The following is a 16,624-nucleotide window of genomic DNA, read 5'->3' as shown; positions in this document are numbered from 1 at the left end:
CCCATTCTCCCCTAACCTCAACCCTATTGAGAGCTTTTGGAGCATCCTCAAGCTAAAGATCTATGAGGGTGGGAGGCAGTTCACATCAAAACTGCAGCTCTGGGAGGATATTCTGACATCTTGTAAAGAAATTCAAGCAGAAACTCACAAGTTCAATGGATGCAAGAATAGTGAAGGTGATATCAAAGAAGGGCTCCTATGTTATCATGGAACTTGGCCTGTTAGGATGTTGTTGATTGGAATAGCTTTTGATTTCAGTAAATATGACCTCCTAATGCTGCATGTTGAATTTTGCATAATAGTCCCAGCATACCCAAGGTTTTTTCTTGCATGCTGACAGTCCAAAGAACGGGCACAGTGGCCATCGGGAGGTTCAAGAGAACCCTGGAATGGCCAACCATTCCAGACTGAAGTGGCCAGCGGTCTCAGAGTTTCTATTTTATAATTCCTGATGTCAGTAGTAGCTCTGGTGGCTGTCTGGCCCAGCACTTTCAATATTTAGTGGGGGCATGAGCAGCACCTTCTATTTTGGACTGATTCTCATTTTTGTAGACATGTGACTGGCTGAATTTCTGCCCCAGTACATCCCACAATGCTGAGCTTATGCTTCTCTTAGCAAAAATGAATGTATGTTTTTGCAACAGAGATATGATTAAAATTATATTATATTGCAGAACAAATGAGATTCATTTTCCATCTGGATTGATTTTGGGGTCTTGGAAACTGCAAAACGAACCAAGGTTCAACCCTACCTACATAGTCAAAGACTGAAGTACATAAATATTTGATAAACACAAGGTTAGACACAGTTGGAATGAAGGAACTACATGTCAGATCCACCCGGCTTCTTCAACAGCCATAACTGGCCCATGTATTTGAAACACAAGAATCCTATTTATGCACAAACTGACTTCAGTAGAAGTAGAGAGTCACTGAAAAAGGATTTTATCAACCCATTATCATGGTACGTATTATATCATGCATTGAGTGCATCATTACATATCAATATTCCTGATATCAGCGATCAAACCATCCACTCCAGTCTTTTCTGTTCCTCTTCAGAGTTGCACGACTCCCGCTCTTGACTCTGCTCCTCTCAGACTGGCACTCTACGTTTTTGATCACCTTCCCAGTGGATTTGGACGCGAGCCTTCTGTAGATCTGTAGCAGGCAGGTTCTCTGCAGGCCTGGCGGGTCTGTGAGGAAGTTCACTGTAGCCAAGGATCATCTTCATTTATCCACGGTGCAGTCTTTGCTCTGCTGAGTCCTCCTAAAAGGTCTCTTCAGACTGAGACAGCTGCTGCTCTGATATAGCTGAGTCCCTGAGCACCTCTGCAGAGCTGAGTGCCTAACAGCATGTACCAGACAGAAATGTCACCATTTAATGACAGAAGGACATTTTTAGAGCCTCTTTTACAGGGAACGCTGATTTATAGCAGGGAAAAATCAAAACCAAATAGCTATGCCACACTTGAAGCTCTGTTTGCGGCCCAGAGGTGCTTGAGATAATGCTAACATCAGCATGCTAATGTGCCTCATAACAGAGCAAACATGCTGATATGAAGCAGGTGGACTGGGTGGTTTATAGGAGACGTGGTGGAGGGGTTTGTGCAGCCTTCTACTGGATCTCAACTGCTACATATGTTGTTACTAAAGGCAGGTTAAGCAGCATGAACCCGACCACTCATCCTTGGACTTCTTAGTTTAATACTCTTTCATATTCTACACAATAGATCTATCACTAAAACTGCTCTGCAATGCCACAAGCCAATCACATTCTGCGGTACAATACACTCAGACATCCAGCCCACCGACCTCCACAGGAGACCATTATAAATTTAGATTTTCCTGTTATAACTAATGATGTGCATGGGGTAATGACACGACTGAAGTGTATTATTATCCCATTCCCTTAAGGTCAAATAAGCACTGCAAAGTGTCACCTTTGGACTTTGCTATTTTTTGAGTTTTGTGTAAAATTATGTCAATTTTGACTTTTTTCTTCTGCTTTTTTGGGTTGTTCCAATGCACATAAAGGAAATAAACATGTGTGCGCCAAAAACATTTGCAATTGCAACAATTTCTGGGAGAAATGGTGTATTTTCTGGAAAAATTCCAGGGGTGCCAATACTTTTGTCCATGACTGTAAATCCATACATCATGGTGCTTTATACCACTTCCTGCCTCTGATTCACAAGTTAGTCTGCTTTGCTTTCACACCTCATTCAAACCGCATCAGGGTTCGTTTAAGGCAAACCGAAACCCCCCAACCAGAGTCTGCTTCTTTGGTCTGCACCAGAGTTCAGATGAGCTTTCACACCTCTCCAAGCGAACCGGACTATCCAGGAAAACAGACCAGAGTTTGCTTAAAGAGGACCTAACAGATCTGGTGAGAATGCGCCCTGATTCTCAGATGAAGTGGGAACACACAATCTTGTCATCCATGGATCTTCTGATTTAGTGGCAACAGCATAGTAGACTGTTTTCTCTGTCTTTGACTCCAGATAAACTATGATGGTTGTGTTTTATACTTTTAGGTTAACAGTGCAGAGTTGTAACATGGTGTCTCATATTACCAGGCTGTTGGTTAGAGATTTGTGATCGGCAGGAAAATGCAAAGACAGGAAGTATTTTGCTAAATCAACATAATTCAGAGGGAGGGGTGAATGACAGAACAGGAGAATATAAATCAATGCTTAAATAAATAAAAACAGGATCAGGAAATGTAAGATAACACAAATACCTATTCTAGCACCATTCAGAGATCTGCAGAGGAATAAATCTTTCCTCAACATGAATATGCATTTTAGCTCAGGGATATATAAAATAAAAGACGGCTTTGCATGAAGTTTTGGGGAGATGATTTTGGCAATGACAAAAAAAAAAAAATCCCAAAAAGCTCAGTCTGGAGCTAAAAATGTACAAGCTTTATCCATCAGAAACAGTGCACATCTGTTCATGCTGTAGTCAATTAAAGAGAAGCACAATTCCCGCCAAATCCAACCACATCCACCCCTCAGGAACAAAAAATGTCCTCAGAATGTATAGACAAAGCCCACAAAAATCTGTGGTGACATCCTGACTAATTACTAACAAATCTGACGGACAGAGATATGCCGTGTGGCTGTTGTCTCAGCTGTTGTGCTGCTGTGTTTACTGGCTGCTTTTTGGGAGTGTGGCAGTGATGCGTACCCAAACAATTACCTCCAATCGTGCCGGGGAGAAAGAAAGGAGCAGGATGTGCCACTAACAAGGCATTTAACAGCAGAAAATGAATGCTGCCGAGCACACAGAGAGCCACCTCGTGTCTTCATTACTCATTCATGGAGCCTTTTTACAGAAAAACAGAGGGGCGAGGACGGGACATCCTCCAAATTGACCTGGGAAAAATAACTTGTTATGACCACTGTGGATAAGTGTGAGTGATACTGAAGACACTGAAAACAGCCGTGGTATTGGAGAAAAGCTTATTATTTTCTAAAACCTTATTTGAATTTAAAAAAGCAGGAACCAAAGAACACCAGTCTCCATCTGTGAGATCATCAAGAGACTAAACTTGGAGCTGTTCCACTAATAATTAATGGAGAGAAGGATATTTGGGGACTCTTGAGTTTAGCTGAGTCTCTTAAATGCAAATTAACTTTTATTATTTTATTTTTTCCTATGTATAGCCAAAGGCTTTAACTTGGAAAAACATTGTTATAGCCACTAAATTTTCATTCATTATCACAGAAGAAGCTACAAGAGATGACAGTTCCTTCATTCTTGGATGCCTTCTCTCTTTGGCTAGAAGAAATGTTTCATCTTCAGCCAAGAAACTGCAAATCTTGTTAGCGAAAGCAAGAAAATCTGCATTTAAAAGAAATATTATATACTTCCCTTTTTATGTAAATATATATGTATAGCTGTTCTCTCTGGGTCTTGTTCACAAGTGAGGGAAGAATGGAGCGGGAGATTGACAGGCGGATTGGTGTGGTGTCGGCAGTGATGCGGTCTCTACATTGGTCTGTCATGGTGAAGAAAGAGCCAAGTCGAAAGGCGAAGCTCTCGATTTACCGGTCTGGTAAATCCGCAGGGTGTCTGGGCTCTCCCTTAGAGATAGGGTGAGAAGCTCGGCCATCCAGGAGAGACTCAGAGTAGAGCCGCTGCTCCTCTGCGTTGAGAGGAGCCAGATGAGGTGGCTCGGGCATCTGGTCCGGATGCCTCCTGGACGCCTCCCTGGTGAGGTGTTCTGGGCACGTCTCACCGGGAGGAGGCCCCGGGGAAGACCCTGAACGCCTTGGGATCCCCCAGGAAGAGCTGGATGAATTGGCCGGGGAGAGGGAGGTCTGGGCTTCCCTGCTTAAGCTGCTGCTCTCACGACCTGACCTCATATAAGCGGAAGAAGATGGATTGATGGAGTCTTGCACATAGCTGGAGAGGAATTTTGTCCCACTCTTCTTCGCAGAATTGTTTTCATTCAGGCATACTGGAAGGTTCCCAGCATGAACGGCCTGTTTAAGGTCATGCCACACCATCTCAATCAGATTTAAGCCTAGGCTTTGAGGCTACTCCAAAACTTTCATTGTTTCTTAAACCATTCAGAGGCGGACTTGCTGGTGTGTTTCAGATCATTCTCAGGTCAGGAACGGGAGCATATCAACATTGGTCCTGTACTGCTCTGGCCTCTTGATGGCCATCCAGGCCCATTCCCCATCTCTCTAGTTATCCTCCCAGGTGCCCTGGGCCAGCACACTGTGAGCTGGATCAGGCCTGGGAAAGCGTGCCAAGGGCCTGTAAAAGCCAACAATACCCAAAAATGTGGCAAAGAGAAGTTGTCCCAAAGGAGTTCAGTTGGCACCCCAGGCCATTAGTCAGCTTCCAGGCCTCACAAGAGTATAGTAAGACCAGAGGGACCATGGACTGAAAGAGTCTGACTTTCATCCACATTAAAGTGGAGCAGCCTTGCAGTCAGCAGATTGGTAGAATAACCTGCCAAGGTAGCTGAACTGCTTTATAACCTCCCAGTATCACCATCAAAGACAGATAGGATGGCAGCATGCAAGGCATCCCAAAATGTCTGGATCTTTGTATTTCGGAGCATCGTGCTGCTGCATAACTGAAGAGCACATGAGCTCAAGGTCCTGAACTAATGGCCAGACTTTCTCCCTCAGGATTTATGTGAGCTATGTAGATAAAATAGCTTATGTGGCTAATGTTAGCTTCATGGCTCTGTCAGTTATGTAAGTTAGTAGGGGAGACCGGGGATAGTTGTAACAGTTTTGACATTTCTGTCTGTATCTTGGAGCTCTTTTAAGTCAGTGTGTTCAAAATGTGACACAAACTAGTTACAAGTGTCTGCTATAAAATGGCATAGGTGTTACCTCTGCAACACAAACAGAAAATGCATGGTTTAGTCTCAAACACAAGGAGTGAAATGTTCCAATCCACCCCATAGTCTGGGTCAGTTGTAACACACTCTGGGGTGAGATGTAACATTATTAAATAAGTATTATGACAAAAAGTTGATTTTGAATGCTTTTTATTGAACACTTAGATTCCTGTTTAACATAACTGGTGTGTGTGTGTGTGTGTGTGTGTGGGGGGTGCACGGGTGTGTGTGTGTGTGTGTGTTTGTGCCACGCATGTTACTTTCTCATTAACTACTTACTTTCTCATTTAACATAATAAAACTGAACTAAATGTGCAAATAATGTGCACCATGAACATTAGTGTGTGTGTGTGTGTGTGTGTGTGAAAAATCTGTATAGAGTGACATGGCATATGCTATACAGTTCACATGTGGAAGAAGGACTAAACTGAGCATGTGCAGAGTGTGTCAGGTGATTTGTAACTTGTTTCTTGATTGGAGAAATTGAGAGTGTTACAACTGACCCATGTTACAACTATCCCCGGTCTCCCCTACTAAGTTTACATACCAATGAGCTTTGTGAACTTTGGCTTTAGTTATGTTATCTACATAGCCATGTTAGCTACATAGCTTATGCAGTCAATAGAGCTATGTAAGCTATGTTTGCTACGTTAGAATGTTTTAATAGAGGACAGGCTTTTTTCCTGTAAGCACACTATTTACTCAGCTTTATCAAACCTTTTGCAATCAAAATCCGCTCTGACGTTCCAATGTGACAGTCTGTGAGAGGGGGCATCTGAAAGCGACGGTCTGCAGCCAGACCCCTCTCATGGTTTTGGCCTTCGAACTCTCGCATGGATGTCATTTTTGCCCAGTCTCTTTCTAATTCTTGAATCATGAACATTGACCCTGCTGAGTCAAGTGAGGCCTGCAGGTCTTTAGATATTCTTCTGGGTTCTCTTGTGACCTCCTGGATGAGTGGTCAGTGTGCTCTTGGGGTCATTTTGAAACCAAAAATGCGTGGATCTTTGTGTCTTGGATCATTGTCCTTGAGTGGTTGATGCAAGCCGGCCATTCCTGTAAAGGGTCCCCACTGTTGAAAGTTTTCTCCATTTGTGGATAATGGCTCTCCCAGTGGTTGGCTGGAGTCCCAAAGCCTTAGAAATGGCTCATGTAACTCTTCCAAACTGATGGATACAGTATTGACATTGTTTCTCATCTGTTCCGGGTCAGTTTGGATGTTTTTTTCCCCTTAATAAAAGAAATCATCATTTTGTATTTCCTCAGGTTATCTGTAATGTTAAAATTTGTGTGATGATCTGAAACTTTAAAGTGTAGGTGAAACATTTGTTTTACCTAGAGTTAAAAAATGGGCTCAGAGCTGCCTCACCATGCGCTAAACTCTGGTATTAATAGCTTGTGAGATTATTTTTTAATCCTGGTTGGAGTTTTAGTCTTTCCCTCAAGGAATCATCAGCGGAGGCAGCCTGTTTTTGAACCTCATCGGCTGTAAAATATGCAAAGAGAAGGGAGCAGCACATGTCAAATTTAGAGAGAGCTTCAGCTTTTTCCATTAGTCCAACATCAATAATGGCCAGGGAGTAGATGTAGATACAAGAAAGTGCTGGAATACTACAATAATTTATGAAAATGTAGTTTAAAAGGAAATATGATGCAATACAATACCTTTCATAGGGAAGAACACTAAATGATGTTGATTAGTGATATTGAAAAACAAGAAAATGTGATGTAAGGTCCACTAGAGCACGTCAGGAATCAATTAACTATCGGGATAATGAATTTGACGCCTCATTAATGACAAATAATTTGATTAGCAGCAATTATAATGACTGGAGTAGCACTTCCTGTGTTTATTTCTCTGAGGCTGAAGTCCTGTAGTGCTATTAGTCAGTATGGAGGCTCTGTATCAGCCCACTCCACAATAAATAGGATCCGAAAGGATTTACAGCATACCTGATTGCAGTGGCTCGGGGGGTAATGAGAAGCTCTTAGAGTGAGATTGCCTTTGGGTGGGGGCACCACTGGAGGGCACTAACCTCTGCCCACATCTCCCACACAGCTCTAACAACACTGCAGATGTTTTCAGTCTCCCGCTCCCACTCTTCAGCAGCAATGAGCACACCTGCCCGTCACGGCCCCCAGAGAGCCAGAACCGAGACCCGACTTCCACTCTGCAGGCCGGCTGTAAATTTCAGCAGCAGTCATATCGGAGGCTGCCAGCGGCCGGGGCTCAGCTAATCTCCTGAAGCTTTAAACAATGTGGTTGTCAGAAGCAAGGCCTGCCAAGCCCCTCAGCTAAGCCGAGCCACAGAGTGGTGAATGATCCCCAAGCAACACTCGTCTCACTGCTCCGCTGTGCCCACGCCAGCCGCAGAGAGCAGAAATGTGTTGAAAAGCTTCCGAGTGCTCCGAGGGAGCCAACGGCTGCAAAGGAACCTCACGCTAGCTGGGTGGCTTCAGAGATAACAATATTTGCCTCTTGATGTGGACCGCTTTGGTCCGGGATAAAACATCCACATACTCAGTGATTGATCATCATTTCTTAATGGTCCACAGAAACGGAATCCTTGTGACTCTAATGATCCCCTTCATTTTCCCTTTACAGCAACTTTAAATCAAAATTTTTAATTTGGTATCAAGTGGATTACCCTGATCAAGAGCGATCTGATGACTTTCCTTTTTCTAGCCATCATCATCCAGTGAAATATACAGAATAATTTGCACAACGTTCATGAGGATATTTTCGCAGTTTTTTGTTGCTATCCCAACTTGTTCTCTTGCACCTTAAGCAGGGTTCACGCTACAAGATAACTGTGCTGATTTTAGGTCAGATAGTCTCTTTTGGACCAAAGTCAGTAAAGGCAAGACAATCTGATTGTTCTGAAGATTATCTTGCCACTTTATCCTGTTAAGAGTCATTATACCCTCCCAGATCTATTCAGAAGACAGTCAGGGCAGTGCAATCGTAAATGTAAAAGTTTTACAAACTGCCTTTGACCATGCCTGTCCTTCCTGTATCAAGCAGATCCTTCCCATCCCTGTTCTCCTGAGGATGTCATTATAAGATACAAGGTCTTGCCAATGATACCCAGAGATGAGCCAAAGAGAAGTCATCACAAAGGAGTCCAGCCAGTCCAGAATAATAAGACCTGGAGGACCTGGAGGACTGAAAGACTTTCAGCCACTTGCTTAGCACTAACCTTGCAGAGCAGATGGATACGCTCATTTCCGTGTTTCTAACTGGCGAATCCATCTTGCAAAGCTCCCTGAACCGTTTGGTCCTGGTTAGAAAGTGACAGGACTAAGCAGTACTTTCGGGCGCGATGGAGTCGTGACGTAAGCAAGCAGCCACACAGGGCCGGTGCCATTATGGCGGAAGAGCTTAGCGCAGATGCTGCTAAAGCACCAGTTTTATCAGAACTTGACCATATTTCTTCATTAAAAGAAGAACAAAGAACAGCAGTGAGTTGTGTGTTTTGTTTTTTCAAAAACGACAGAGGTCGTGTACTGAAATGTCTATAGTTGCCATGGTTCGCGTTATTCCTCGGTAGCACATGTTCCCAACGTTTCAGCCTCCTCATTTAGCAAATTAAGAGCCCCCACAAGGACAGCTACTGTCTCCTCTACAGTCTTGTGAGTTGGGTGTAAAAGACTGAAAACGGACAGCCCAGAACTATCCAAAGTGGATGTTTTTCTCACTCCTCCACTACTATGCCTCAATGATTTGATATTTTAGTTTTAAGCTAACAGCAGCAGCAGAGCTCTTCATTTTACTAGAAAATAGATGCTAAGTTCTCCAAGTTTCATTTGAGGTATGGAGTTTTATCGTGGTCTCTAACACTATCTGACTGCTGGTTAGACAGTTCTTATTTTGGCTTGTTGGTAGTTTCAGGATAGTGGACGCTATTTGGTTGTTTGATTGTAGTGGCTAATGTACTAATGGGCTAAATGAGAGCTGATGTGCTAAATGAGTGCTAATGTGAAGCTAAGCGTTGTTATTTACATGTTAAACACTGGCGTGTTACTGACTGTATATGTAAGGACTCTTGCTAAAAAACACTTTTCATTATGTCTGTATAAAAAACGTACATCCAGATAAATAAAACGGCTAATGTGGTCTTCCACACTGTTTTATTGATGTCTGCCTTATGCCAAGCCTAATTTTTACAGGCCATAGTATCTACTGTGTGTGTCTGTCCCCCTATACACATTCAATTCGGTACATTTCATTGAGATATCAAGGCTGAATACTGACACGGTTGCCAATGCTCTCCAGCTTCATTGTTTGTTTCTCCCCATGAATAATGAGCTGCTTATGTTTCTGTCATTGACATACTGGTAAAATACAGAACAGCTCATTATCACAGCCTCCGCATCACGCTGTAGTCAGCCTCTTAAACGCCATAATCTCCAAACTGCCTTTTTCTCACTAAACTTTCTGTTTGCGTGTCCTTCAGCTGTTTTGTCCTATTTTTCTGTGGCAGTGTGTTTTCTACTTGGAGCGTTGCCTAATCCCTTGTAAATCAAACATTTACCAGTCATGCTGTGGATAGCTATCGAAGGTTTACGTGCCAAATGGAGAATCTGTCTGCATTTGGCGCTTGGTGGATGCCAAGCGCCAAACTCAGAGTCTAACACAGAGCTCTAAGATCAGGTGACGGTGGCCATCAGGAGGTTCGAGACCACTCCTAAACGGCCAACCGATCCCAGGCTGGACCTGCCAGTAGTACGTAAAGACTTGTATGGCCATTGTTATGGGCTAAACTTGGGTAAATAAACAATGCCAGAAACTAAAGCCCTAAAATCTGGTGTATTAAAAAAAAAAGAGGAAAGAAAACAGGACTGGTTTTCAATATGGAAACACAAGCTGGGTGACCTCACCTGTACGCCATTGTCATCTGGGCCTCCGGCCTAGTTTGCTGCAGAAGCGTTGCAAGGTTCAGCACACCCAACCTTCTTTTAAGTTCAGTTTTAGTTCCGTTGGGTAAAAACTCAAAAACAATGACCAGTTTCATTCAAGTCCGTGGGATTTGGGTTTGCTGTAGAGTCCAGTGCGCGCTGCTGGCCCGGTGCATTCAAAACATTGCAACACAGCTTAACCCAACGTTTATTTCCCACATGAAAACCTGTCCAAAACAATTTACAAAGAGAAAAGAAAGGAAAGGAAAAGGGACTCTATCCATCATGCTTATTCCTAACACCTTTGTGTAAGCCATTCAATCAGTAAGGCCTGGCATGAAATTAACCTTCCACTATTACCAGAAACTTCTTTAAAAATTCTTTCAAAAATATCCCAATGATCCCAAATTTTCCCTAAACTTTTCAGTAAACTTTTCTGTAAAAGCCTAAAAATAAAAATGAAATTTTCACCAAAACTCCACAAAAATTCCTGAAAAAACTCAAGCAAGCTGCCCCAAATTTCAAAGCACGTTATACTTTAAATTTCAAATCGAATTCCCCCAAATTTACAAATGAGTTCCACCTAAATTCCATCGACATTTTCCTAAAAACAATCTCCCATAAATCCCATCTAAGTCCCTGAAAATTCCATGAAAATTCAGGAAAATTTTGAAGGACTTTCCCTGCCCAAATTCCCCAAATTAAAAAAATAAATAAATAATGAAAGTATGAAAAAAAAATACAAATATTTCAACATGAGCTCTCTATAAAAATTCCAAAGATCCCTTTAAAAGTATCCCCAATTTTCTTCAAATCTTTCTGGAAAAAACCTGAAGATAAAGTTAACATTTTTACCACAAATTCCATGAAAATTCCTGAAAATTTTTTTGGCAAATTTCCCCAAATTGCAAAGTATCACTTGAAATTTCTAATCAAATTAAAAAAATTACAAATAAGATCTGCCTAAATTCCATGGAAAAATTCACCCCAAACATTCAAACAAAGTCCCTGAAAATTCAGAAAAAAAATGTGATGGAAATTCCTCCCCCAAATTTCCAATCAAATTCCAAAACTCAAAAACAATTCTCATTAAAATAAAATAAATGCTTTCAGTGTTTCTTGCTGATACTGAATTGCGACTCCAAAACTGACGTTTGAACCAAACCATGACCCCTGTGAATCATTTCATCCCTTGTAACCACTGATTGGAATATTCCAACCAGAGGATACATCTCGATTGACATCAGGGACCCGCTGACTCAGGGATCAATGATCTCTTGGGGCCATCCTCCAATAAACAACACTGAGGAAATGCAAAGAGAATTGGTATAATTGTCATGCTTCCAAGAGGACGTATCCTCATCCTTTTGGGATCCTGACCTTTCCTCTTATCCCAACAGCAGGTCGATATTTGGTTGTAGGTGAACAGACATTGAGTGGGCTCAGTATTTTACCCCCCTCTTGGGATTTTCTTGATTCTTCAGCGTTTACTCTTCTGCAATCTTCAGGTCAAAAACTGTTGTATGATAAATTTGATTTATAGTCTCTGACATCCAGAAATACTGACATTCAGTCACAGCTGGTCCTTTAGGTAATAAGGACATGCAAACTGCTGCTAAGAAACCTAATTAGTAATCTAATTAGCACTTGTTAGCATACTTACAATAAGCCAAGATGATGAGCATTGCAAACATTGTACCTGCAAGCAGAAGCTTTTTAGCATTTTCATTGTGAGCTTGTTAGCATGCAGATTAAGACTCTGGATCATGTAGTGGGATGTATGCATATTTATCAGCCTGCTTTCTATGTCATTTCTAGTGTTTTCCTCCTGGAGCTGGAAGCATATGTTTTCCCTTCCTCCTTTATTTTATACGAACAGTGAAGGGCACCAGGGAGGCAGCAGGCTGCAGATGAGATACCAGAGCCGTTAGATAAATCACACGGGCAGGATCAGTGTAGAGGAAGGGTATGGAGTAGATTTCCAGTTGTGTGAAAGCAGTGCCTCCCACACTTGACACGGTTTATCATGAAGCTCTCTCTCTCTGGCGTCCATAAATAGCGCGAGCATTAGTCAGTCCGCACCGCCTCGGCGTTCTGCGTTAGATGCGTGGATGACACTGCTGTGACTCGGTGGCAGAAAGTGGGAGTTGTTATGTCCAAACACTGACCGAATCTTCCCCTCTGCAGTCGTTTACGTCTGTGCTATTTCTGAAAGCTTCAGCAGAGGTGTGCTTCTCATTCTGACCCTCGATGAAGGAAAGGAAAACCGGCTAATGGGATTAGAGACACGCTCTGACTGAATATTCCTCAGGGAGATTGGTGAGGAAGAGTATACGGAGCTGATTAAGATTATTACAGTTTCATTCAGCGATGTCTGCAGTCTGAGGATGCAGTTGCAGTGAAATAAGAGCAGTGTGAGTTCAGAAAGAGAGTCAAATTAAATCACATTACCCAACTTTTATCAAGTTTAACAGAGGCGCTACAGACAGAAACGCCCACAGAAATGTCTGGGCCTCTGAAAGCTCGCTGAATGGGCCCGACTGATGTGATTTAATGCTGTCAGTGTATACGTACTGAATCAGTAGCCTCTGGCCCTGTTTACATTATGCATCAATGATGCAGTTTGGGAATTCAGATACCAAATCACTGCACTTTAATATTTGCATCCAAACTATGCATTAACAATGCATCTTAACTCTTTGAGCGCCAAAGACTTAAAATTGCGACCAGCAACATTGCAGAATTAAACAGGCTATAGCTGCAAATATGGTGCCTAATGTTGTTACTACTTTACACCAGGAGATGGCGGACATGAGTAACTTCAATCCAAGCAGCATTTGTGGGAGTGTTTCTATTCAAAGTTTTGGAGAGAGAGAGTTTGAAAGACGCACCCCTGGTTGAGGAGACGAGGGAGTGGTAGTAGTGGTTGTAGTCGGAGCAAGAAGAGAGAAAGAGAGCGAATTGTAGCGGGAATACTTACAATGCTGGGAGGTCTGTTCACCATTGAGGTATATTCACCAAAGAGAAATATTCACCCTCTGACGATGAAGTTCAGTCGTCTGGTGAGACCGAAACTGACGGTGCATCTGTGAGCAGCGACAGCGAGTCCGTGCGCCATGACAGTCCACAAGCAGCACATACCGAAGCCGATGCTTTGCCTCACCGTGGGTGGGAGTAATCGGCGAATGCCGAGGAGGGGTGGGGGTAGCAGGGGTGGTCCAAACACTGCAAACAGTGACACAGGTAGCGGGAGACGTGGTAGAAGCCGTGGGTGAAAACACACAGCCAATGGCAGCGGAGGCAGTAGGGGTGTTCACGGTTGATGTCAGAATATGTTAATTAGATGAGTGAATTTACTCCCATCACAAACTTTGGGTCATACAGAAGATTTTTCTCTGCTACAGTATGCCTTTATCTCTAACCACTTTCAAGCTACAGCCTTTTGAAATCTTGATATCAAAATTGAATATTTTCTTGAAAAATATCGCCTAAAAGGTTAAGTTACAGTCTGATATCTGAACTTAATTGCCCGCCTCCTATCCTCATTAAATAATGGGTCAAATTAGCCACAGGCCAAGAGGTTAGTGGTGCCTCTCAAAGGGAGGCACGTCTCCTGGGCCAAAACAAAGATCCAGGCATTTGGGGATGCTTTGGATGCTGCTATCAAATCTGTGTCTGTGAATGGTGAGAGCATAGAAGTTGTAGAGCAGTTCACCTACCTTGGCAGCGTAATCCATCGATCCGGTGACTGCAAGGCTAAGATCTTGGACTTGCACATGGAGAGATGTGTTTGCTTGGCATGGGCGGTGTGGTGCTCCCAGTATCTAAGCACGCATGAAAACAGTCTTCTGGTCCCCAGTCCTCCCAGTCTTTCTTTACTTTTGCAAGGCCTTGAGTGTGACTGACGGCCAGGGGTGCCAACTGGAGTCCTTTGGGACAACTTCTCTTCAGTGCCTTTTGGGTATCGTTGGCAAGACCATGCCAATGCTGACGTGCGGAGGGAGATTGAGGGTGGGAAGGGTCAGCTGCTTGATACAGGAGAGGCAGCTATGCTTCTACAGGCACCTGGACCACTTTCCCGGTGCCTGATCGAGCTCACCCCATACTGGTTGCCCAGGACTCAGGGAAAGGGTCAGCTGGGAAGATACCTGGAGAGATGAGGCATGGAGCTGGTGCAGGCCTGGATGGTGGCCAATCAGGAGGCCAGAGCAGTACCGGGCCAAGGTTGGCACAGTGAAGTGCAGAACCAGTATGCTCCCATGCCTGACCTGAAATCATTTTTCTTTCTCCTACACCACTTTCTAAACTCCCATGTCTTCCACAGTAAAAAAAAAAAATAAAGGCTTTTCGACACAGATTTTAGATTTATGAGTCAGAAAATCTTCTTTCCAGTCAGGTTTCAGAGCACAAAACAACCTTTGATTCTGAGAAAACCAAGAAAGCATCAAACGCTTCATGACTCAACACATGATGCACTTGAGAAAAGGTGTTAAAAATGATCCAAACATCACATGTTCACACTCAAATTTCACACGTCATCATGTATGCGTGATCACAGCTTTAGTAAACAGCTTGGACTGACAGGATTATTCTGACTAATGAAACATTTAAACCCCCCATTCACCACTACCAAGCTCTTCTTCTTTCATGTTTATGCAGCAGGAAAGCATGCTAAAGGCTCCAGAAATAAAACACAAACAACAGTCATAATCTAATGTAGTACTGTCTTTATTTCTCAGTTACTCTTAGTCACATTGTGAAGCCTAGGTACATTATTCACCAGAGAGTGGCTGTGAAAATGTCAATTAGAAATTACCTGTCTGAGCTGGGACACAAGAGTCCTCACGGGGCATTCAGGGCTGGAAAATAATAAGTAAGCAGAGTTGTAATTGTTTTATACACAGTCAGGTTTTATGAACCCTTCCTACCTCGGAGCCTCACAAACCCAAGAGTGTGCCATTCATTAAAAATGAGCCTCCACAAAATGCATCTGTGAGTCGAGATCAGACTCAGGGCTTCAGACCAGGCGAGCATGCCATGTTTCTGATCCACTGAGAGCGCCACGGCTCTGAATAATACATGCCACAGAGTTTCTTGACTTTATGAGTTACAATAAAGCTTTGCGCTCTACCCCACTTTGGCCCTATAATTAACACAGCTCATACTGCAGTTCTTCAAAGCCTTTTATGCTTATTTTCTCAATAGGTGTCATAGCCTGAATTAGTGCTACATAGGCACAACTTTATCTGCAGAATTTTGTACGCCTTTTGTGGTATTTTGTTACTTTTTGGAGGTTTTTGTTAAGTTCCTGCAGTCTTCCTCAAAAGAGTCACACAATAATGCTGCCACATGTCTGATCAGCTGATCTAATGCAGGTTTGGACGTCTTGTCTTATTTGATAGGATGACTGATCCTCCCGCTGTCCCCCTCCAGCTTCTTGAGGACAGCATCCCAGGTGTGGGGAAACATATAAGCCCCCTGGTCCCTGTTGCTATGGGCTCTTTTTTGAATCTCCTCCTCCTTTCAATCAAGACAAGACCAAACCTGCTTAAGACCAGCTGATTAGTCACATCGATGTCATGTGGCTCCTCTAATGCAGGAAATCAGCAGTTGAAAAATGTCAAGGTAACACAACAACACTCATCTGTCAAGAGGAAGACAGAAAAAAAAATGTATTTCATGAAGACAGTATGAAGTTATGTGGATTATGAAAGTCCAAGTTTCTCAGTCCTTGGTCGTCCCAGTCTTACTTTGCTCTTTTAGGCCTGAAGGCCATTTGATGGCCAGATTTACATTTACATCTTTTTTGTATTTTGTACTTTGTCCTGACTAATACTTACAATAACCCTTTCTCTGAGTTGTTTGGAGAGTTCTTTTGTCTTAATGATGTAATGGTAACCAGGAATACTGATTAACCAGTGACTTGACTCTCTAAACACAGATGTCTTTATCAGTTCAGACACATTCACTGCACTCAGGTGATCCCCATTTCACTGATTGTGAGACTACTAGCACCAATTGGCTGGACCTCTGTGGAGTAAGGTTGCTTTAAACGGGGTGAATGTTCATAAAATATCTTATTTTTTCTGACATATTTTAATGTCGTTGTCATTACTTTGTAGAAATCTGTTTTCAGTTTGACGTTACAGAACCTTTTTTGTATATTTCTGTCAAAAAAGTCAAATTATATAACGCATCATTGATTTATAGAATCAACAAAAGGCACTGTTGAAGTGCAGCTGCCATGCTTTCCCAGGCAGGATCTAGCTCATTGGTTTCCGACCAGCCGGGGGGGCAAAGATCTCAGTGGGGGCACAAGCTTTGTCTGCTCTGAGGCTGTCAAAATTAACCATG

Source organism: Cheilinus undulatus, linkage group 11, assembly GCF_018320785.1.
Source record: "Cheilinus undulatus linkage group 11, ASM1832078v1, whole genome shotgun sequence".
Lineage (NCBI taxonomy): Eukaryota > Metazoa > Chordata > Actinopteri > Labriformes > Labridae > Cheilinus > Cheilinus undulatus.
The sequence above is the reverse complement of the archived record's forward strand: the minus strand, read 5'-3'. Positions refer to the sequence as shown.